We start from the raw sequence: 22,941 nt of genomic DNA, 5'->3' as shown, positions 1-22,941 counted from the left end.
CCTCCCTAAGATTTTGGCCATGCTGAGTTCAGACCTTTTATCGTGGTAAAGGTGTGGGAGATTTTGGTACAGTGAAAGTTGAGAACTTTGTTCTGAGCAAGACATTCTTAATATGAAACTTTAAATTCTTTTGATAACATACAGTGGCACATGTGCAAAGTTGTTTTCTTTTGATTTTCATTTTATGTTAGTGTACAGTTACTACAAACTTAATCTTTTTATATAACCTTATGTATATAATAATCCCCTAGGATAGGAGTCTATAAAGGAATATTAGATTTACACATTTATTATGTCTACATCTGCATTTGTGTTTGATGTAAATAGTGAGGTCTAGATGTCAATGTAAAATAGTACCAAATATTTTAATTATGTTTTATTTCAAAGATTTATCCTCAAACCATGGTCTTAGCTATGATTGATACATTTCAAAAATTATAATTACAAGCTGTACTTAGAAATGGCACTAAAGCATTTACCATAAAAAAGGTAAAAAGGTTAAGGACAACAGACGACCCCAAATAAAAAGAGTAGTTTGAAATAAACACCTTTGTTTGAAATATTCTGAAAATTGAAATATTTAGAATACCATTTCAAATCTCCCATTAACCCCTATTTTACTTTGCATGCAAGGACACATGTAGACATTTCATATATGTATATCATTCAAGTATAGAACTTTTTCTAGGAAGCTGTGCATTGATTGAAATTTCAGATAAAAATACCTTAAACTAGGAAAGAAATATGCTTCCATAGTCTATATTTTGAAGTTGATAGCATAAATATCAACTTATTCTGAGCTAGGGAAAGAAGTGAATTGTTTAGACATAGATATAACAAACAATGTCTATGAATTTCAGGGACATTTCCATTTTAATGAACACATATTTATGCTCCAAAAAACATACCTGTGAAAGATTTATTAACTTTAATAAAAGATGCAAAATTCCGGATAATAAGATGAGATATTTGAATTTGATTTAAAAAACTAGTAAATTTCCTATAAAATGATTAATAAGATGGGTTCCAAGTGGTAGAAAAGATCACTGGGCATACGTTTAGAAGCAAGGGAATAAATTTGCATTCAGAAGAAGCCTCTTTGAGAATAGTACAAAGAAACAGCAAATTCAATCTAAATCGCATTATATCTGTAATTTCCAAAGCCATAAAAAAATTTTTTTCTGTCCTCACCAAAAAATTATTACGTGAAATTTTGGCAGTGTCTAGAAGGGCTATTATAACTAAATGCTTTTAAATGAATTAATTAAATTAAAATGATTATGCATATCATAAGTATGCATCAGTTTAAATAGCTGATAAAATAATATGGTCTGGTGGCCTTAGTGATTCACACACACACATACATCCCTTCCTGTCTAAGAAGGTGTTGCAACCTTGTTTAGGATATGTAATTTAAAAAATAGAAAAAATTCTTAAAAACATTAAACAACAACAAAATACAGAGGCTTTTGGTTTTAAACAAAAAATGTTGGAGACATCACATTTAGAAATGGCAGATGAAAGGATAAGAAAATGGGAGATACTGTAGAAGAATAAATACAAACAAATTGCAGTTGGATCAAAGAAATGAAAAGGCTTTGCATCAGATTTATTTGGAAGGCCAGAGAAACTAGCAAGTAACGTAAAAGATTCTGGCTTCTATCTGTTTGAAACGGAACACAAAGTAACAAGAAAGTAAAAGCTTCTTTTAAAAACATAAATAAGATTAATATCAAAGAAAATACATTTTGGTAAGAACAATAAAATTCATTTTAGTAAACTGTCAATGTTTTTATCAGAATGGTAACTATGTGTTTAAAATTAAATTGAGGTTATTACTTCTTAACATGTACCTAATTTTATGTTTTATGAAATATAAGATTTAAAAAGTCTTGATCTGGAGCCAACCCTGGTGGTCTAGTGGTTAAAGTTCAGCATGCTCCACTTTGAGGCCCGGGTTCTGTTCTCAGGCACAGAACCACACCACTCGTCTGTCAGTAGCCATGCTGTGGTGGTGGCTCAGATAGAAGAACTAGAAGGACTTACAACTAGGATATACAACTATGTACTGGGGCTTTGGGAAGGGAAAAAAAGAGAAACAGAGAGAGGAAGATTGGCAACATATTTTAGCTCAGAGTGAATCTTTCCCATCAAAAAAATAAAACGTCTTGATCTATATGTTACTTTCTGATATTAGATTTTACTGAAAGGTCAATTGAAATTGCCTTTTTTGGAATAAAAATGTGATATGTTTCTAAGTAATTAAATCTTGTCACTCTTGCTTCTAATGAATGAAGGTGGTTGGCATTTGTATGTTCAGAGCTTCTGATGCAGCTTCTGAAAGTCAAATGTGCAAGTGAATTGCAGAATAGAGCCACACAATGATGGTGAGAAGAGTATGTTTGGCAATTTGAAGTGTCTTAATAATACACATACGACCTCTGTGGTAGAACTTTATGGTCTTATAAGACCATGTAATTGTCGAGCCTCAGTCTCTTGAGGCTGTAAGCATACAGGCACCATAGATGACCTCATCTTTCTAACAGAGGCAGAAGGGAATTTGCCTATTCTCCCAGTGCACAGCAAGCATTAGTTAAAGTGCTCTATGTATGACAGATGTGGTCACTGTATCCCTGGGTACTTGATTTAAGTCAATAGCTATTTTAAAAAGGCAGAATTCAAAAATATGCATTAGAGGATAATGGGTTTTATTGGTTTCAATATCTTTTCATATTATCTCTTCTTGATGGACTGTGAGTCATGCATAGATATATGGAATTTGTATTCAGTGCATTTATCTTAATGCAGATGTGAAAATCATATTTGAAAGACATATTTTGCTGTTTTTGTTAAATGAAAATAATAGATATTGAAACATAGTACCTGCTGATTACTTTTTATGGGAAAAGATGTTATTGTTGTTTACAAGAGTTAGGTTCTCATTGTTTCCTTTTGGCAATCTCCCTCAAATATGTAAGGCTTCTTCAGTACTTAAGGATCCATAGAGCTTATTGGTGTCAGTAAGTGCTAACTTTTTTCAAACAGGTAGTTCCACTGTCACTGAAACAGACTCCTAAATCTGATTTTTCTACACAGACTTCATAGCTAAGCTGCAGATTCATTTTTCTAACTACCTTTTGAATAACTCTTTTTAATGGATATTTCATAGACACCTCACGTTAAGCTTAAAACTGAATTCGTCATTGTTGTCCCCAAATACACCTTTCCTCCAATGTTCATAGCTTGTTAATAGTACTATCCAGGCACAAGCAGAAAACCAAGACTCCTTTTTCCCCTTTCCCACCATTTGTCACTATGGTCTGTAGATTATTTCTCCTCAACATCTTTTTAATTTCCTTCCACTCCCTGTGTCCACTCCTGCTTTTTTAGTTCAAACCATTATTATTCCTCACCAGCGTGAGCGTACTAGCTTTCTATCTTGTTTCCCCCACTCACACCTGGCTTGCTTCCAATCCACATTCAGTCTTGTTTCACACTGGCTTCTGAGTGAGGTCTCAAGTGCACATATGATTATTTCGCACTTCAGCTTCTATGGCTCTCTGTAATTCTCAGAATAAAATTATTCTCTCTTTAGTACTTCTGGATCGTCATAATAGTGTGCCTCTAAATCTTATTTTCCCCGCTGTTGTCCCACATTCACCTTTCATTCAACCATTTTGAACAATATCCAGCTCCTGGAATGCCTCATGTCTCTTTTTTGCCTCTGTGCCCTGAATAAGATATTCACTGAATCAGCCACCCAGCCCTACTACCACCTCTCCACTCTTCTTTAAAACTGTGTGTGCCACCCCCTCCAGGAAGTCTTTTGTGACTACTACCTCTTCCCCTGACCCTCAAAACCTTTACTTAGTTTCTGACAAGCAGGAACAGTTAATAGGGTCTGTGAAACAAAAACAAAATTTGATATAAGATGCTTTGATTTGTATCTCTGTCTTCTCCATTAGACTTACAGCATCTTGAGAAGAATTATCATAATTTATTTGAATTTAATTCCAAGAGCCTAGTCATGGATTATTAATAAATGTTTTTTGAATGATTGAATAAAATACTGGAATTAGACCTTGATTTCTCTAGGATTTCATCTATTACAGTAAAAATACCCAAGCCATTTTAATCTGTCACAGCATTCCTTTGTGCCATATGTACCTGTCTGGATATTCTGGTGTTGCAGGAAAACTGTGTGAGATTCTATCCTTGAAATATCACCCTAGATCATAAAGCCATTTTCTTGATACTATGCATTTCCTATTTGTCAGTATTATTAGGTCTCTTATCTTAATAAAATGCTTTATATCAATCTTTCCTTGGAAAATTGTCTTTCAGGTCTCAGGTTAAAATAGATTTCTTCAGGGAGACTATTTCTGACAGCCTGTCTAAAGTAGCCACCTAGTTAGTCTCTATGGCATCCCCAGTTTTAATTCTTTAAAAGGTACCTGTAATGCTCTGATATGTTCTTAGTTGTTCATTTGTTTATTGTGTGTCTCCTCCACTGGGATGTTAGAAGCCCTGTCTGTCTTCATGACCCTATAGCTATGGAGAATAAGTCTGCAAACTATGGCCCACCGGCTCACCATCTGTTTTTGTCAATAAAATTTTATTAGAACACCATCACATCCATTTGTTTATGTGTTGCCCATGTCTGCCTTTGTCCTACAACTGCAAAGTGAATAGCTGTAACAGAGACCCATGTGGGCCATAGACCTAAAATATCTGACCCTTTAAGAAAAAGTTTGCTGACTCCTGTTCAAGGGCTTAGAATAGCGCCTGACACATAGAGGTGCTCAGTAAATATTTGTTTGATGAGTATATGATAGAAATCTGGTGATTAGGAAATGAACCGCACAAATTGGGAGATACTTAATAGAAAGCTTCTTAGAAATATTCATTATTTAAACGACTTGCTAAAGCCTGGGACACAGTGTGTTTATGAGGCTCTTTAAAACATCTGCGTTAAAAGGGATTGATCTATCATGGAACTTAAAGTGAAGATAAAAAGAAGACTAGGATGATTCAGCCCCTACAATTCGAATGATAGCCACCACTCACCTATCATATTGGATTGAAGGGAGGGAAAGGAATTATTGGACCATTTATATTTTCTCAGATATGGTGTAGCACAATGAAGGTTGATTAAAGAACTGAAAATTTTTTACCCTTTTCTGAAAAGTACCTCTAATTTAAAAAGATGACCCAACACTTGAGAATCACAATTAATGCATTCATTTACCCTTTCATTCACGAACAAATATTTTTGAGAACCTAAACATATTAGTCATTATTGTTTACTGAATGCCTGTTATGCATTAAGTATAGCATTATATTTTAGTTTTTATAACAACCCTAGATACCAAAGGTACTGTTTTCTCCATCCTGTAGCTGAAAAACTAGAACCATATACAATTATATAATTTGCCTGTTGTTGTACAACTGTGCATTAAACACAGATTTGTCGTATTCCATTGCCTCTTTCACTATACTCTAGGTACTGGAGAAAAAATAACATGTGGTATCTACCCTAAAGCCACTGACAGTATAATAGAAGTCGTGCAAATAAGCAGGGATAGTGAAATGTGGGAAGTGCTTTAATAGAGGTATAGAGAAAAGCTATAGGAGAGTGGCGAAGGAGTTTACGCTCTGCTAGAGGAAGGCAAGATTGGGGAGAAAATCAAAGACCCACCAGAGAAGGTGATGCTAAGCTGTGACATGAGACAAGGGAGAAGTTTAACAAGTCATCATGGTAGAAAAGGCAGATATGCAATGACGTGGGAGGCAGTAGTCATCATTATATCCTGTGGAAGGAGCAGAATTCTTTCATTATAGCTTGGGTTTATTGTGCATGGAAGAGCAGTGGAAGAGGAGGTGGGAAGATTGGCTAGAAGCCAGTCATAAAAGACCAGGCTTAATGGAGAATAACTGAAGACTTTTACTTAGGGAAGGCATTTGCCAAGTAGAATACTGTTGCAGTAGTGGGGAAAAATGGAGAAAAGTAAGCTGAAATTGGAGGCAGGGAGACTATTTGAAGGTTATTGTAAAAGACCTAAGTGGGTGTGGCCACGGAGCAAGAGGAGAGAGACGCAGGAGCGGGGCCCAACGTGACCTAGCCCTTTACCATCCTCTGTTGTATTTCATCAGATCAAAACTTTTGAGCCATTTTTTTAAAGCTTATCTTAGGAGTATTTTGATCAGATTTTGAATCACTTATAATATTTTAAAGCTATGTCAGAATAACTTGAGCTTCTTCAACTAATTTGTCTTTGATAAATTTAAACTTTTGTGGGATGTTAAGCTATGAATGAAAATTAAAAATACATGACTTTGGGGCCAGCCCAGTGGCATATTGGTTAAGTTGGCATGCTCCACTTTGGCAGCCTGGGGTTTGTGGGTTCAGATTCTGGTCATGGACCTACACGCTGCTCATCAAACCATGCTGTAGCAGCATCCCACATACAAAATGGAGGAAGACTGGCACAGATGTTAGCTCAGCAGCAATCTTCCTCAAGCAAAAAGAGGAAGATTGGCAACAGATGTTAGCTCAGGGCTAACAGAAGAAAAAAAAAAAAGAAACCAAGCAAAAAAATACATGACTCATTGGAACAGGAAAATAATTATTTCTGTATTATTAAGGTATTTTCTGCAGAATGCAGTAGCTGGGACTAATACATATAAATTTAATATGTCAATGACTATACTAAGTACATTAAAATCTGAACAAATCATACTCACTATGTTGTAAGCATCCTGAAAACTGACAGAGTTGATGTATTTGTTATTTCTTTTTGTATATAGATGTCTATCTGTATAAATATCAAAATATGTAATGATGTATACTATGCTTATATGCATATGGACAATCCTCTCTTCATGTGCAACTAGAGACATAAGGATATTAACCTCATGTTATCTTAGAAATGGTGTTGGATTTCATTCATACGTTTATGTAACATGACTCTATAAGTAGTAACCTGTAGTTCAATTTCTTAGATTTATTTTGTTTTGCTTCACTCAAAAGCAGTGCATGGTGTTTAAACTAAGTGATTGCTCTTCTTGATTACAGCCAACTACCATGTACCGTGTTTCAGCGCATCTGATCTTTCCATCTTAAAATCACCAGGCAACTGTTTGTTCTAAAACTGGTTGACACAGACCCTTAAGTACCGAGCAGTGTGCCTCATTAACAGTATCATCCTAGTCCCCAGGAGCCTTGCTATCCTTCTTCAACTGTATCTCATTAGTCAGTTCCAATACTTTTTGATCCTTCTTTGTGTATTCAGCAGTCCTAATTTATATGTACACATTAAATTCCCTATGCAGTTAGGCAGTTTCAGAGCAAAAGGCAAAATATTTCTCATATCTAATTTGATCTATAATTCTCAGCTGGAGTCTCCTCTGCTTTAACAGAACTGTGTGTACATAATTCTGTGTGTGTGTGTGTGTGTGTGTGCACGTGCGCACGTGTGCGTGTGTGTTGTGACTGGTATGTATTATTAGATCTTATATAATTTAATCTAATTTCTTCTATCAGAATTTTAGTGTGTCTGTGTGATATTCAGGGCAGCATTCACCAATGTGGTTTGATTTCAGGAACACTGGGAATATTCCATTGTAAAAATTATCTCCTTACCAAAATTATACAGTACATTAAATGCTGTCATTAGAATGTTTTTTCAGTTTTGCATTATCTTGTAACAATGTAATTGACTTTGGAAAAGTTAACATGCTATTTTCTTAATGAGATTTATAGCAAGAAAATTTAGTCTTCTTGGTCGTTAACTTAGGGCTAAGGTAACAGCAAAGGTTCCCTGAGGTAAGGAGAGAATACTATGTTTTAATCATTCATCCTAGCATTTTAGCAGCTTGATCAGAATTGCTCCATCAAGATATTTTTAAAAATCTTTTATATGCTGAGCATTAACAGGTAAGGAGACAATAATGAGAATAAGGGCAGGTAACATTTATCATGCAGTACCTAAATGAAAGTGTTCTAAGTAACTGTCATCGTCAAACAACACTGTGAGGCAGATACTATTATTATCCCCATTGTACAGGTGAGGCAAATGAGATTTAGACAGGATAAAACCCTTTCCCAAGGTCAAATGGCTACTTCTGGTACAAAGACACGAGGCCTATGAGTGGGAGGGCAGTCAGTGAGAATAATCTTTGCTCGTACTACATACATGAACATACTCAATTCTTAAATGCCAATTATTCAAAGGACAAAGCATCACCAGCAGAATAATCTATTGCATGCATTGTTTAAAAAAAAAACCCTCAATTTGGAGTTCTTTAAATTTGGTGTTAATTGCATATTCATTCTTATATGCCTTCCAATTTTATTTCTATGCCTTTATAGTTTCTGATTTTTTTTAATTCACATTTTATTTTCCTTTGTAAAGTTTAAATAAAAGATGTTTAGGGCGTTTTTAGCTATTTTCATTTGTTCAGAATTTAGCAGGCTCTGTGTTTACTGAAATATTATTCTAATATATAGAAATAGATATTCAACTTTTTTTTACCATTTTAATTACAAATTGTCAAATTTATGATAAAAATATCTTTGTGAAATAGTATCAATAGAAGAAATTATATTTTCTTCTTCAGGTAACTACTCAAGTTCCTGATTTATAGTAAAAAATTATGCAGTGTTCCCTAGTTTAAAATTTCAACTGTACATTTCAACTGTATGAGTCCAGTGAAGAGTGTCTCATGACGTAAGAGCTTTTGTATAAATTAGGGGGCATACAGAAGGAATGTGGCTTTATTACAAAATAAATAGAGAAAACTACTTCCTAATTGCTGTGTATAAAAGAAATGTGTTATTATTCAAGTAAAAGAAAATAACTGACAAGACTAAAATAGTATGCTGAGATGTAAGAAGTTGTTGTCTATGTCAGACATCTATAGGAGACGTGCACCTTGCTGGGTTTTAATCTAGCTGAGGAAGGGATTTAAATTAAGTCATTCACTGATTCCCTTTTACTCCTAAACTTATTTGACATTCATACTAACCCTGAAGCCTGTCTAGGATCCTTCGTATATTTCTGTTCAGTTTTTAGATGAAAGAACAACAGAATCAACAAGAAGTTAAATGTTGAGTTTTCAGTAGCATGTTGTGACAGAGACTCTTGGCTGCCAAAGTTACTAATCATTTATTTGGTTTTGGTAATGTTAGGAATAGAAAAACTTAGAATGCTTGAAAGATAAAACAAAGTTTTTACCTTGCCTCCTATTCTTGTAATATTTCTTGTGCAAAATCCCTACACCCCTCCAAGAAAAATCGTACAAGTAATTATTATTTTATTGAAAGTGACATTTAAAATTCTTCAGTTAATAAACATGACATTAGATCCTAGTATCTTCTATTCCCCTTGAAGCATTCTTATTTTCTTTAATAATAAAGTGGATTTCTTCTGAGCTCCTTCTAGGTGCTCCTCAATTTGCAGATTTCATTAAAGCAGAACAGCTGTGTTCTGGGTATTAGCCAGCTGGTCAATCTAGGGGAAACTAAAGACATAGGAAGCAAGGAAGCAAGGCCAGAAATCTCGGTAATACGGGGATTAGAGAATTGACAAGGACAAGGGCCTTTTAATATTTGTACCAAATTAACTATAGGAATAAGGTTTATCCCCTCATCAGGGTCCGCATGTGCTTTGAAGCCTTCTGTCTCCGATCCTCAGTGGGAGGCAGATTCTGGTGCCTGAGATGTGATTAGAGAGATTAGATTGGTCTTCCCATCTCCCTGTGCCTTATTATCTTTCATGTACACTTGGATTAAATGAGATTCCATTAGCCAACTCCACTGAAAAGATGCATTCATTTTAATATTTATGCACACTGTCTAGTCCTAAAGTGAATTCTTTTTGTCTGTGCACTTAATTGGATCAGTGGCTTTCGACTTATTAACATTTTTCTTTTTAGAGATTAGGGTTGATGAATAAAGTTAGTGACATGTGGCTCAGCTCATCTGTTAAATGCAACTCTTTTCATGACTACCTTATATATCATGGGATAAAATTAACATTTGCTATAAAGATAAAATTAGTTTAGAATCACACAGTTAAATGTTGAATCATTAAAAAACCCCTACAAACTTTAACATTCTACAAATATCCAGAAGCAATAGGTAGGGAAGGATAACATTTGATAGCACTAAAAAGTGGCTTTGAAATCCTTACTTACTTTTTCAAGTACAAGAATAGTGTGTTATAGTTTTCTGAGACTAAAATGAAAATTTGCTCAATGCAAAGGGTATCAAAATGTAGTCTGAAATATTGATATAATTTAATATCATGAAATAATATTTTTAAATATATACCAACTTTCACTTTGAAGAAGTTTTGTTGTAGCTTTTTCTTAATGATATTAGTTGGGAATGCTGCTTTTTGGAAAGTGGATTAATTCTCTCATGTAGGTTGTACTTGAGCAAGATATCTAAACCTGGGCACGACTGACATTTTAGGCCAGATAATCCTTTGTTGTGGGGGCTAACCTGTGCATGGTAGGATGTTTAGAGCATCTCTGGCCTTTACCCACAAAGATGTCAGTAGCTTCCCACCAGTCAGGACAATCAAAAATGTCTCTAGACATTGCTGAATGTCCCGTGGGGAGGAATATCATTCTCAATTGAGAACCATTGTGCTACAAAGGCATAGATTATTTTTTTCAGATTTAAAATTCTAAATAATCAGAACTACACATACAATGAAAGCTTAGAAGTAAATAGCTCATAAACAGTAAGACTTTTGGAACCTGACACACATACTTGAGTGGTGTCTCTATTCCTCTCCTTGTGTGATTTTTGGCAAGTTGCACCCCCTTTCGAGTTTTTATTTTTGTCATCTAAAAAGAGAAATAATATTAGTTTCTTACTGAGTCATTCTAGAAGGTAAATATGATAATACATAGAAATGGTTAATATTAGTCTCACTGGAAGAGTCATGCTAGGAATTAAATATGATAGTGCATAGAAAATGGTTAACATATCTGCTGGCATGCAGTAAGTGGTTAATAAATATTACTGACTTTGTTATTATTGGTGGCAATAGTTAAATATATGCTAATTTTATTTCAAGGCAAGCCCATGACAACAGAATGGTGTTATTAGTTAAATAAAAATAGTATAGTAAACATTTTGGCCAGTTCTCTTGCTTTAATTGTATCATATTTAGCATTATTAAAAATAATTTTTAGTGTGTAGTCCTTTACATAGCTTTAATGTCTAAAGGTGTTATCAAAGACTTGTCAAAGCTATTTTATGTTTTATAAGATGTATTTTTGATTCAGACTTATCAAAGTTATATATTTTAAGTGAATCCTAAATATATTTCTCTTCATTTTCTCTCATATATCTGCTTCATTTGAAAGCTGTAATCGACGTTATAAATAACCTTAGGGTTTTCAAATAGTCATATAGTGCCTTCAGTGCATAGTGAGGCCCTGAACCCGGAACAGGTGAACAAAATGTATTCAAACCTAAAAGGCAGCAATCGTGCAACACTTTATGGGCTGAAGTTTACAGAAGAAAATTGGATTCACAGCCTGTCAACGATTCTGTATTCCATGTCGTAAACAAGAGATAGAGATGTCATGTATTTTAGAAGAATTAGCAGCAAATGTAAGGTACTTCTTTTGTGTTGTTACAAATTAAATTTTCTTTCTTCCCTTGAGAAGCCAGATTGAACAATGGAATACTCTAAAAGAGAGAACTTGCTGAACATCAAGGCCATGTTTTTGAAAACTAAGAATAGAGATATATGCTTGGCGTTTAGAATCAATTATCAGTGAAATCCTGTTGTACCATTCTGGAGAGATGCCTCAAAGTCAAGGTTTGCTTTCCCAGCATTCACTGCTTTCAATAAGCTTAGCCTTGGACATCAATAAAAGACTATTTTCGCAAAATCTAATTTTCCAACAAAGATACAGATCTTCATTTCTTAAAAGTTGACAGAAAATGAGGACTAATTTTACTCTTAAAGTAGCCATAAGACACTTAGCTAAATTTGTTAGCGACTGGCTGTAGGTCCAAGGCTACATTACCATTGACCAGTTAGTCTTCTACAGTGGAAAAAATATCAGCCACTCATGTACAGAGTCTCCCTTCAAGCAAGAAATTAGAAGTTTGTGTGAATATAAAACATTACTATTTTGGAGGTGGGAGAGAAGAAGGGCATGAGTGAATATAGTATACAATATATTTAACAATGCAAAATATACACAATATATAATTGAGAATATAAAATACAATATAATTTTAAATACTGTGTAACAATTTATAGAAGACCAGCCAGAACTGTTATCCATGTTCTTAAGTATATCGGTCCAAATAAAAAGTAAAGCTTTATTTGTAGCCAAGAAATACTTAAAGTTCTTTTAAAAAGATAAGTTATTCTTGAATTCTTATATGAAATATTATTTGGCTACTAATTTGTATCAATGTTTCTGCAATTAAATAAAATCCTTTGAATTTTGATTTCTTGCTCTGGATTGTGACTTACAGAAAAATAACTCCGTATTAAAAGTCCTTATAATATACACTGCCCGAGGGAGCTTCCTTATAATATACACTGCCTGAGGGAGCTTCCTTATACCGCTGCCCTTCAGTGATTCAGAGGAGCAAAACGGCTTCTTGAGTGTCATGTCTTCATGCAAATGAACAATACAGTTTCATAATCCAGAGTAATATTTGCTGAAAACAATTTTCCGAGGAATTTAGTCCTGTTTTCTTTTTTTTCATCATGGAAGGATTATGTTTTATGCCTTTTAAGTACTATAGTGTTAGGAAAACAAGAGAGAACAAAAAACCTGCTGAGGACAGAGAGAAGCATCAGCATAACCACAGAAACTCTTTATAATTTAAAACAGAAGATCTCCCAATAATACCTTTTAACTTTTCTAATGCACCTGGCTTTTTACCCAGTTGTAGCCAGAATAGTTACTTAAAAACATCTTCCTAAATAACCTCTACTTATAAATTTAAATAAGAGAGAGAGAGAAAATTGTGTATGTGCATGTAAATATAATGAAAGTGGCAGAGGAAGAAAGTACATTCAGGAAATGACATAAACTTGTTTTAGCTTGGCCAATTTTCTGCATTTGTTTTATTATTCCATCATCTGCAGATTACCCAGTTATTTCAGTATTCTTTATCCTGAGTTGTACTAATAGCATAGAAATGGAGAAATGTTGGGCACCTTAGTAGTTCTGGATAAGCTATTTAATTTTAGAAGGTTAAGACGATAAAAGTCTGCTCATTTTTAGGATTCCCAAATAAGGTATGTTTATAAGTCAAATGTGATTCATAATGTGGATCAGAAAAATATAGCCATAGGGCTGGCCCAGTGGCGCAGCAGTTAAGTGCCCATGTTCTGCTTCAGCGTTCCGGGGTTCGCCGGTGCAGATCCCGGGTGCGGACATGGCACCACTTGGCAGGCCATGCTGTGACAGGCATCCCACATATAAAGTAGAGGAAGATGGGCATGGATGTTAGCTCATGGCCAGTCTTCCTCAGCAAAAAGAGGAGGATTGGCAGCAGTTAGCTCAGGGCTAATCTTCCTCAAAAAAAAAAAAAAAGAAAAAAAGAAAAATATAGCCAAATAACCAAGAAGGATGTAATACGAAACAAGTATTCATACTTGTTTGTGTGTTTGATTTGGTGCTTTACATTTTTTTTTTTACATTTTTAACTGCTTTCCGTATAGTTTGAGAAAGATTATTTCATAGGGCATCAATTTATTTTACTTTCTAGTTTTGGTGTTTTAAGGAATTTGAATGGTGTAATTGAATTATTTACTCTTGCTCTAAAATTCTCTGATTCAGGACCAGAGATTCATACTCTCTCCACAGTATAAATCCCTTGAAGAATTGTTGGACTATGTGCATTTTGATAGATAGCTACAGCCAAAATTTCCTCTAAAGAAGCTGCGCTAAATTTGCACTCTCATGGCAGATTCTTTGAATTTTGATTTCTTGCTCTGGATGTTCAAATAAAGATTGTGACTAATAGAATAATGATTGTACTCAAACATTTTTATAAATATATAGTGACAAACGGAAGTATCTGTATCCTCACTTTTTGCTACACAGTATCAAGTTTATAAACCTAGCTCATGTAATAGGTACCCGATAACATTTCTTTCATTCTGAGTAAAATTTAAAATCAGGCCAAGTACCTATTCTGCAAATTCTTTACGTACATATTTGCAGATGAACAAATTTTGAGAAAAACATTTTGAAACCTACTTTTGTATCATCTTATCTGAAAAACAATTTTCAAATGTATAAACTGCAAATTTTAAAACATATCGTCCTGATGATAAGAATATTTCAGAGCTTGATTTTCCCCCAAGTACATAAAAGTGTAATTCACAGTCAGTGTATCAGAGTCTAATACTTAGTAGTTGTTAAGTTACCAAATCTAAGGAAAAAATTAACAGCTTTGAAAACGAATAAAACATTGTTAAAAATAATTAGATATCAGTTGTTTAATATGAATTAAAGAGTCAAGGAAATTGAAGAGATAATTAGAATAGATTGGGGATTAATGAAGTCTATGTGAATCATAAATAAACATAATTATTTGTTCAGTAGAATATTATTGTAAAATTCATGAATGTTTAGAGAAAAGCATAATGTCCCTCTTTTTCTGTGATGTTTTGTATATTACTGTAACTATTCATGAATAGTGAGTATCAATTCAGGTTATCTATGTGAATATAAATTTTCAATAAACTGGCCACTTAGTGTTCATTAGATCATGCTTTTGAATATGAATTCACTAGTATTTCAGATGCACTATGGATCTGACCCAGCTCATGAATATTCACACACGCAACTGATCTTTCTGAAAGTAATCACATCTATAAAAATGGAAATCTTGTTAGTTTTCAATAATGGGAAATGCTTAGGAATTTCCCTAATGGGAAACCATTAGGATGCTGGTCCCAGAACAGTTTTACATTGCACTTGTTTTCCTTTTTTTGTAAATGATAAACTTTAAAATATAAACACATATGCTGCGCATCTTTCTTGATAGAAGTTCTTTGTTCTTTTAACTTTAAAAAATCTTGTGCATGATTTAACTATGATTGCATTTGTTTCTTTTATTTGCTGTGGTCACAGAAAAGAATAGAAGTTCAGCAATATCTTGAGTCCTTATCCTAAGCTCGTTTCCACTATTTAGGCTTGGTCATAGATTCTGAAGTGCAGAGTGAGGCATGGTACATATTTTATAGAGAGAGACCAAAAAAAAAAAAAAAAAAGATGAGATTATCCATGTCATCTTTTTGTGTAAAGGAAAAATAATATTCTAAGCCAATTAAATTTTTAATTTGTTAGACATAAGATGTTATGATCATGGAGGCCCATAATTATATGCTATTTTAGCCTATGTTTTTTGGGTTTCTTCGGTTATGTTATTGAGATCATAATGGCTTATAAAATTGTGTAATTTCAGATGTGCATTACTATTTTTCAGTTTCTTTATAAACTGCATCATGGTCAGCACCAGTAGTCGAATTTTTGTCCATCACTCCTTTACCCCTTTCGCCCACTCCCCCCAGGCCTCTTCCCCTCTGGTAACTGCTAATCTATTCTCTTGATCCATGTGTTTATCTTCCACATGTGAGTGAAATAATGTAGTGTTTGTCTTTCTCTGTCTGGCTTATATCGCTTAACTTCATATCCTCAAGGTCCATGCATGTTGTTGCAAATGGAACGATTTTGTCTTTTTTTATGGCTGAGAAGTATTCCATTGTATATGTATACCACATCTTTATACATTCATCTGTGGAAGAGCACTTGGATTATTTCCACGTCTTGGCTATTGTAATAATGCTGTACTGAACATAGGAGTGTGTAAGTATCTTTGAATTGTTGATTTCATGTTCTTTGGATGAACACCCAGAAGTGGGATAGCTGGATCATATGGTATTTCTGTTTTTAATTTTTTGAGAAATCTCCATACTGTTTTCCATAGTACCTGGACCAGTTTGCATTCCCACCAGTAGCGCCTGAGGGCTTTTCTCCACATCCTCTCCAACATTTGTTGTTTTTAGTCTTGATGATTATAGCCTTTCTGACAGGTGTAAGGTCATATCTCATTGTGGTTTTGATTTGCATTACCCTAATAATTAGTGATATTGAACATCTTTTCATGTGCCAGTTGGCCATCTGTATATCTTCTTTGGAAAAATGTCTGTTCATGTCCTCTGCCCATTTTCTGATTGGGTTGTTTGTTTTTTGTTGTTGAGTTGTATGAGAGATTTATATATTTTGGAAGTTAACCCCGTGTCGGATATGTAATTTTCAAATATTTTCTCCCAGTTGGTAGTTGTCTTTTAGTTTTGTTTATGCTTTCCTTTGGACTGCAGAAGCTCTTTAGTCTGATGTAGTCCCATTTGTTAATTTTTTCTTTTGCTTCCCCTCCCTGAGTAGACATGGTATTTAAAAAGATGCTGCTAAGACCTATTTCAAAGAGTATACTGCCCATATTTTCTTCTAGGAGTTTTATAGTTTCAGGTCTTACATTCAAGTCTTTAGTCCATTTTGAGTTGATTTTTTTTTTTAAGATTGGCACCTGAGCTAACAACTGTTGCCAATCTGGTTTTTTTTTTTTTTTTTTTTTCTGCTTTATCTTCCCCACATCCCCCCAGGTATATAGTTGTATATCTTAGTTGCAAGTTCTTCTAGTTGTGGCATGTGGGACGCTGCCTCAACGTGGCCTGACGAGTGGTGCCATGTCCGCGCCCAGGATCCGAACTGACGAAACCCTGGGCTGCTGCAGCGGAGAGCCAAACTTAACCACTCGGCCACAGGGCCAACCCCTTGAGTTGATTTTCTTTTTATATGGCGAAAGATAATGGTCTCCTTTTGTACTTTTGCATGTGGTTGTCCAGTTTTCCCAATATCACCTTTCTCCGTTGGGTATTCTTGGCTCCCTTGTCCAAGATTAACTGACCATAGATGTGTGGTTTTATTTTGGGGCTTTCAATTCTTTCCGTTGATCTGTGTGTCTCTTTCAGCGCCAATACCATGCTGCTTTGATAATTATAGCTTTGTAGTATATTTTGAAATCAGGGATTGTGGTGCCTCCGGCTTTGTTCTTTTTTCTCAGGATTGCTTTGGATATTCGAGGTCTTTTGTTATTCCATATAAATTTTAGGATTCTTTGTTCTATTTCTCAGAAGAATATCATTGAGATTCTGATTGGGATTACATCGAATCTATAGATTACTTTAGGTAATATGGACATTTTAACTATGTTTATTCTTGTAATCCATGAGCATGGAATATCTTTCTCTTTCTTTACATCTCCTTCAGTTTCTTTCAATAACATCTTATGGTTTTCAGTGTATCAGTCTTTCACATCTTTGGTTAAATTTATTCCTTGATATTTTATTCTTTTTGTTGTGATTGTAAATGGGATTGTCTTTTTGACTTCTCTTTCTGCTAGTTCATTATTAATGTATAGAAATGCAACTGATTTTTTAAAGTTGATTTTGTACCCTGCAACTTTGCTATAGTTGTGGATTATTTCTAATAGTTTTCTGATGGATTCTTTAGGGTTTTCTAAATATAGAATCATATCGTCTGCAAACAGCCAGAGTTTCATTTCTTCCTTTCCAATTTGGATACCTTGTTTTTCTTCTTCTTGTCTGATTTCTTTGGCCAAAACTTCCAGCACTATGTTGAATAGGAGTGGTGAGAATGGGCACCCTTGTCTTTTTCCTGTTCTCAAATGAATGGCTTTCAGTTTCTCACCATTATGATGTTGGCTGTGGGTTTGTCATATATGGCCTTTATTATGTTGAGGTACTTTCTTTCTATACCCATTTTACTGAGAGTTTTTATCATAAATGGTTGTTGGATCTTGTCAAATGCTTTCGCTGTATCTATTCAGAGGATCATGTGATTTATATTCCTCATTCTGTTAATGTGTTATATCACATTGATTGATTTGCAGATGTTGAACCGTGCCTGCATCCCTGGTATAAATCCCACTCGATCATGGTGTATGATCCTTTTAGTCTGTTGCTGTACTCGGTTTGCCAATATTTTGTTGAGGATGTTTGCATCTATGTTCATCAGTGATATTGGCCTGTAATTTTCCTTCTTTCTGTTGTTCTTGTCTGGTTTTGGTATCATGGTAATGTTGGCCTCATAGAATGAGTTATGAAGTGTTCTATCTTCTTCAATTTTTTGGAATAGTTTGAGAAAGATAGGTATTAAATCTTCTATGAACGTTTGGTAGAATTCTCCAGAGAAGCTGTCTGGTCCTGGACTTTTGTTTTTGGGAGGTTTTTGATTACTGTTTCAATCACTTTACTTCATATTCATATTCATATTCTCTCTTTCAGCCTGATTCAGTTTTGGGAGGTTATCCATTTCTTCTAGGTTATCAGATTTATTGGCATATATTTTTCAAAGTATTCTCTCATAATCTTTTGTATTTCTGTAGTATCCATTGTAATTTTTCCTCTATCTTTTCTAATTTTATTTATTTGAAGCTTCTCTCTTTTTTTCTTAGTGAACCTGCCTAAGGAATTGTCAATTTTTCTTATCTTCTCAAAGAACTAACTCTCAGTGTCATTGATCTTTTCTACTATTTTTTAGTCTCTGTTACATTTATTTCTGCTCTAATTTTTATTTCTCTCCTTCTGCTGACTTTGGGCTTTGTTTGTTCTTCCTTTTCTAGTTCTACTAGATGTAGTTTATCTTTACTTATATAAGATTTTTCTTGTTTGTTGAGATGGGCCTGTAATCCTATGAATTTCCCTCTTATAACTGCTTTTTCTCCATCCCGTAAGAGTTGGTATGTTGTATTTTCATTTTCATTTGTCTCCAGGTATTTTTTATTTCTCCTTTGACTTCTTCCTTCATCCAAAGGTTGTTTAGTATCATGCTGTTTAGTGTCCACATATTTGTGACTTCCTCAGCTTTTTTTCTGTAGTTGATGTCTACTTTCATAGCATCGTCATCAGAACAGATGCTTGATATAATTTCAGTCTTCTTAAATTTATTGAGGCTTGCCTTGTTTCCCACCATATGGTCTATCTTTGAAAATGTCCCATCTCATTAGAGAAGAATGTATATTCTTCTATTTTTGGATGGAATGCTCTGTATATATCTATGAAGTCCATAAGATCAAGTGTTTCATTTAAATCCGCTGTTTCCTTGTTGACTTTCTGTCTGGATGATCTATCCATTGATGTAAGTGGGGTTTTGAGGTCCACTACTATTATTGCATTGCTGTTAATTTCTTCCTCTTGGTCTGCTAATGGTTGTTTTAAATCCTCTGGTGCTCATGTATTAGATGCACGTATATTCTTAAGTGTTAAGTCCTCTTGGTGGAAAGTACCTTTTATCATTCTATACTGCCCCTGCTTGTCTCTTATTGTGTTTTTTATCTTGAAATCTGCATTGTCTGATATAAGTATGGCAACACCTGCTTTCTTTACTTTGCCATTTGCTGGGAGTATCATCTTCTATCCCTTCAACCTGACCCCTATGTTTGTCTTTAGAGCTGAGATGTGTTTCCTGGAGGCAGCATACTGCTGGGCCTTGTTTTTTAATCTATCTAGCTACTGTGTGTCTTTTGATTAAAGAATTCAATGCATTTTACATTTAAAGTGATTATTGGCATATGACAGCTTAATACTGCTATTTTATCTCTTGTTTTCTGGTTATTCTATATTTCCCTTGTTTCTCTTCCTTTTTATTTCTGACTGCCATTTTGTTTTGGTAGTTTTCTGTGGTAGTTTTTTCAGTTTTCTCTTTTTTTAGAATTGCGGCTCTGCCCTTAGTTTTTGTTTAGTGGTTACCATGAGGTTTGTATAAAAGATCCTGTAGATGAGATAGTCCATTTTCTGATAGCCTCTTATCTCCATTAGCCTAAGCTGGTTCCATTCCTTTCCCCTCCCCTTCTGAGTTATCATTGTCGCAAATGATTGTGTTTTGTGTTGTGAGTTTGTGACTAAGTTCAAGTGTTTATAATTAGTGTTGATGCTTTCCTTCCCTTTATCTTTTAAGTTACAATTAAGTATTTGCTTCCCTGTTCTGAGAGAGAGCTGAATTTTTCTGATTTTGTGTGTTTATTTATCTCCTTGCTCATAGTTTTGTAGACCTTTGCCTTTTTTTTCAGATATGAGGGCATCCTTGATCATTTCTTGTAGGAGAGGCCTGGTGGTGATGAACTCCCTCAGGTTTGGTTTATCTGTGACAGCTTTTATTTTCCCATCATATCTGAAGGATAGTTTCATTAGATAGAGTATTCTTGGCTGTAAGTTTTTGTTTTTCAGTATTTTGAATATATCATTCTCTTCTCTCCTAGCCTGGAAAATTTCTACTGAGAAATCTGCTGAAAGCCTGATAGGGGTTCGTTGTAGGTTATTTTCTTCTGCCTTGCTGCCCTTAATATTTTTTCTTTGTTGTTGACTTTTGCCAGTTTTACCATTATATGTCTTGGAGAAGGTCTCTTTGCATTGATGTAGTTAGGAGTTTTATTGGCTTCATGTATTTATAAGTCTGGTTCTTCCCCCCAGTTTTGGCAAGTTCTAAGCTATTCTTTCTTTGAACAAGCTCTTTGTTTCTTTCTCCCTTCCTCTCCCTCTGGAATACCTATAATCCTTATGTTGCTTTCCCTAATTGAGTCAGATATTTCTCAAAGAATCCCTTCATTTTTTAAAAATCTTAGTTTTCTCCCCTCCTCCACCTGAAGCATTTCTATGCTTTTATCCTCTAAATCAGTAATTCTTTCCTCCTTAACATCAGCTCTATTTTTTGAGGATTCTAGGTTATTTTTTTATCTCATTAATTGTGTTTTTCATATCTAGAATTTATGCTTGGTTTTTGTGTATAGTTCCAATCTCTTTGGTGAAGTATTCCTTCTTCTCATTAATTTTATTCCTGAACCCATTGAACTGTCTTTCTGAGTTTTCTTCAACTCATAGAGTTTCTTTACGACAGTTATTTTGAACTCTCTGTCATTTAGATTGTAAATTCTTGAGACTTCATGGTTGGTTTCTGGAGACTTGTCATTTTCCTTCTTCTCTCAATTATTGCTATAGTTTTTCACGTGTTTAATGAACTAACCCTTTGCCAGTGCATTTGTGGTAGTATCAGGTCGCAGATTCCACCTATTACTGCTGGGGGAAGCAGGAGCCATGTTTCTGATCCATCCTGTCTGCTGGAAGTTGTAAGAGTGTGGTGGGCATGCCTGCCAGCTGGGACAGCATTCATGCACAGGCTCGGGGCTGCCACTGCCTCTTCTTATAGTCACACCAAGGTGCATTCCCACTTGGGGGCCGCAGCAGCACTATGGGTACTCTCACTGGCTGGGAAAGTGTTCACATGCATGCACAGATCTCCTGCTGCGTCTTCCTACAATTGCACTGGCTGCTGTGCTTGGTGGGCAGGACTTCAAGGAATCTGAGCCAGGGCTACTCATTGGGACTGCAGAGGCATGATGGGCCCTCCCACCAGCTGGGAAAGCATTCATGCACAGGTTCAGGGCTATTGCCACCTCTTCTTACAGTTGCACCAAGGCACATTCCCATTTGTGGGACCACAGCAGCACTGTGGGCACTCTTGTTGGCCTGGAGAGTATTCACAGGTGTGTGCATATCTACTGCTGCCTCTTCTTATGGTTACACCAGCCACTGTGCTTGGTGGGCAGGGCTTCTTCATGGGGTTTAAGCCAGGGTCACTCGTTGGGACTGCAGTGGCAGGTGCTCCTGCCAGCCAGGAATGTGTTTGCAGACAGGCTCAGGGCTGCTGCTGCCTCTTCTTACAGTTACACCAAGGCACATTCCCACTTGTAGGGCCACAGTGGCACTATGGGTGTTCCCACTGGCTGGGAAAGCATTCACATGTGCACAGGGCTGCTGGGGAAGCGTAGGGAGTGCTCACCTATGTCCACTACTTCCTGGGGGCCCAGTCCGTCCTTCAGATGTATAGCTGCCTGGGCCACTTAGGCATCCTGTTGGGCTATGTAGGTGTCTTCCATTGGTCAGTGAATGTCCATTTAGTTGTAGGTCAAAGGGGGAGAGATAGCAAGAACAGCTCTCTCTGTCATGTTGCTGACATCACGCCTTAGCCTATGTTTTACCTCACATTATAATTGCTTCTCTTTAATTATAATGATTAGCATATATTTTTAATACGTATTCAAGATCAGTCAGTAGTTTTAAGCAAATATCAAAATCAATGACTTGGCCCTTATTTGTACCATGCTCTAAATATTAACTAAACTAACCAGAAAAAAAAGAAAACTGTTGTTCATATAGGTAGTGATAAAGTATCAGCTACTTCCTATTTCTAACACTGATATTGTCAAGCCTATGAATGAATTTTTTCTTTCTCAAAATGTATACATTTGTTGATGTTTTTGTGTAAACACAGTTAATACACTATTCTCAGTGACAAACATCTATTTTTTTTAACTCAGGTAACAAACCAAATTATGTTAGTATATCACAGAGAATCACCAATAATTGAGGGAGGTGGTCATCAAACTGTACACAAAGGTGTCCTGTAGGTTTCTTCAGAACTGCCTCAAGGGGAGGCATGCCTCACACTTCTCAAACAGGAGAGCTCTGCTCATGTCTGTTTTATGTATCACAGTGGTTCTCAACAGGGATCAATTTTGTCCCCCAGGAGTCATCTGACAATGTCTGGAGACAGTTTTGCCTCTCACAACTGGGAGAATGGTACTGGCATCTAGTGGGTAGAGGCCAGAATGCTGCTAAACATTTTATAAAGTACAGAACAGCTCCCACAACAAAGAATTACCCATCCCAAAATGTCAATAAGGCAACTGTAATATAAAAATTTGCTTGAAGAAATAATTCCATGTCTAAACTTTTTGATAGCCACTGGATTAGAATACTCTTGTAGCTAAAGCAATGAAAATCTGTAACATTATTTTGT

The 22,941-nt window shown here is 35.3% G+C and overlaps 1 protein-coding gene across 19 annotated transcripts in view; it reads left to right on the top strand.

Moving 5' to 3' along the window:
* CACNA2D1 (calcium voltage-gated channel auxiliary subunit alpha2delta 1) overlaps positions 1 to 22,941 on the top strand; it is a 514,911-nt gene that overhangs the window by 354,782 nt on the left and 137,188 nt on the right. The gene's annotated exons all lie outside the window — the stretch shown is intronic.

Source organism: Equus caballus, chromosome 4, assembly GCF_041296265.1.
Source record: "Equus caballus isolate H_3958 breed thoroughbred chromosome 4, TB-T2T, whole genome shotgun sequence".
In the NCBI taxonomy this organism is placed as follows: Eukaryota; Metazoa; Chordata; class Mammalia; order Perissodactyla; family Equidae; genus Equus; species Equus caballus.
The sequence above is the reverse complement of the archived record's forward strand: the minus strand, read 5'-3'. Positions and strand labels throughout refer to the sequence as shown.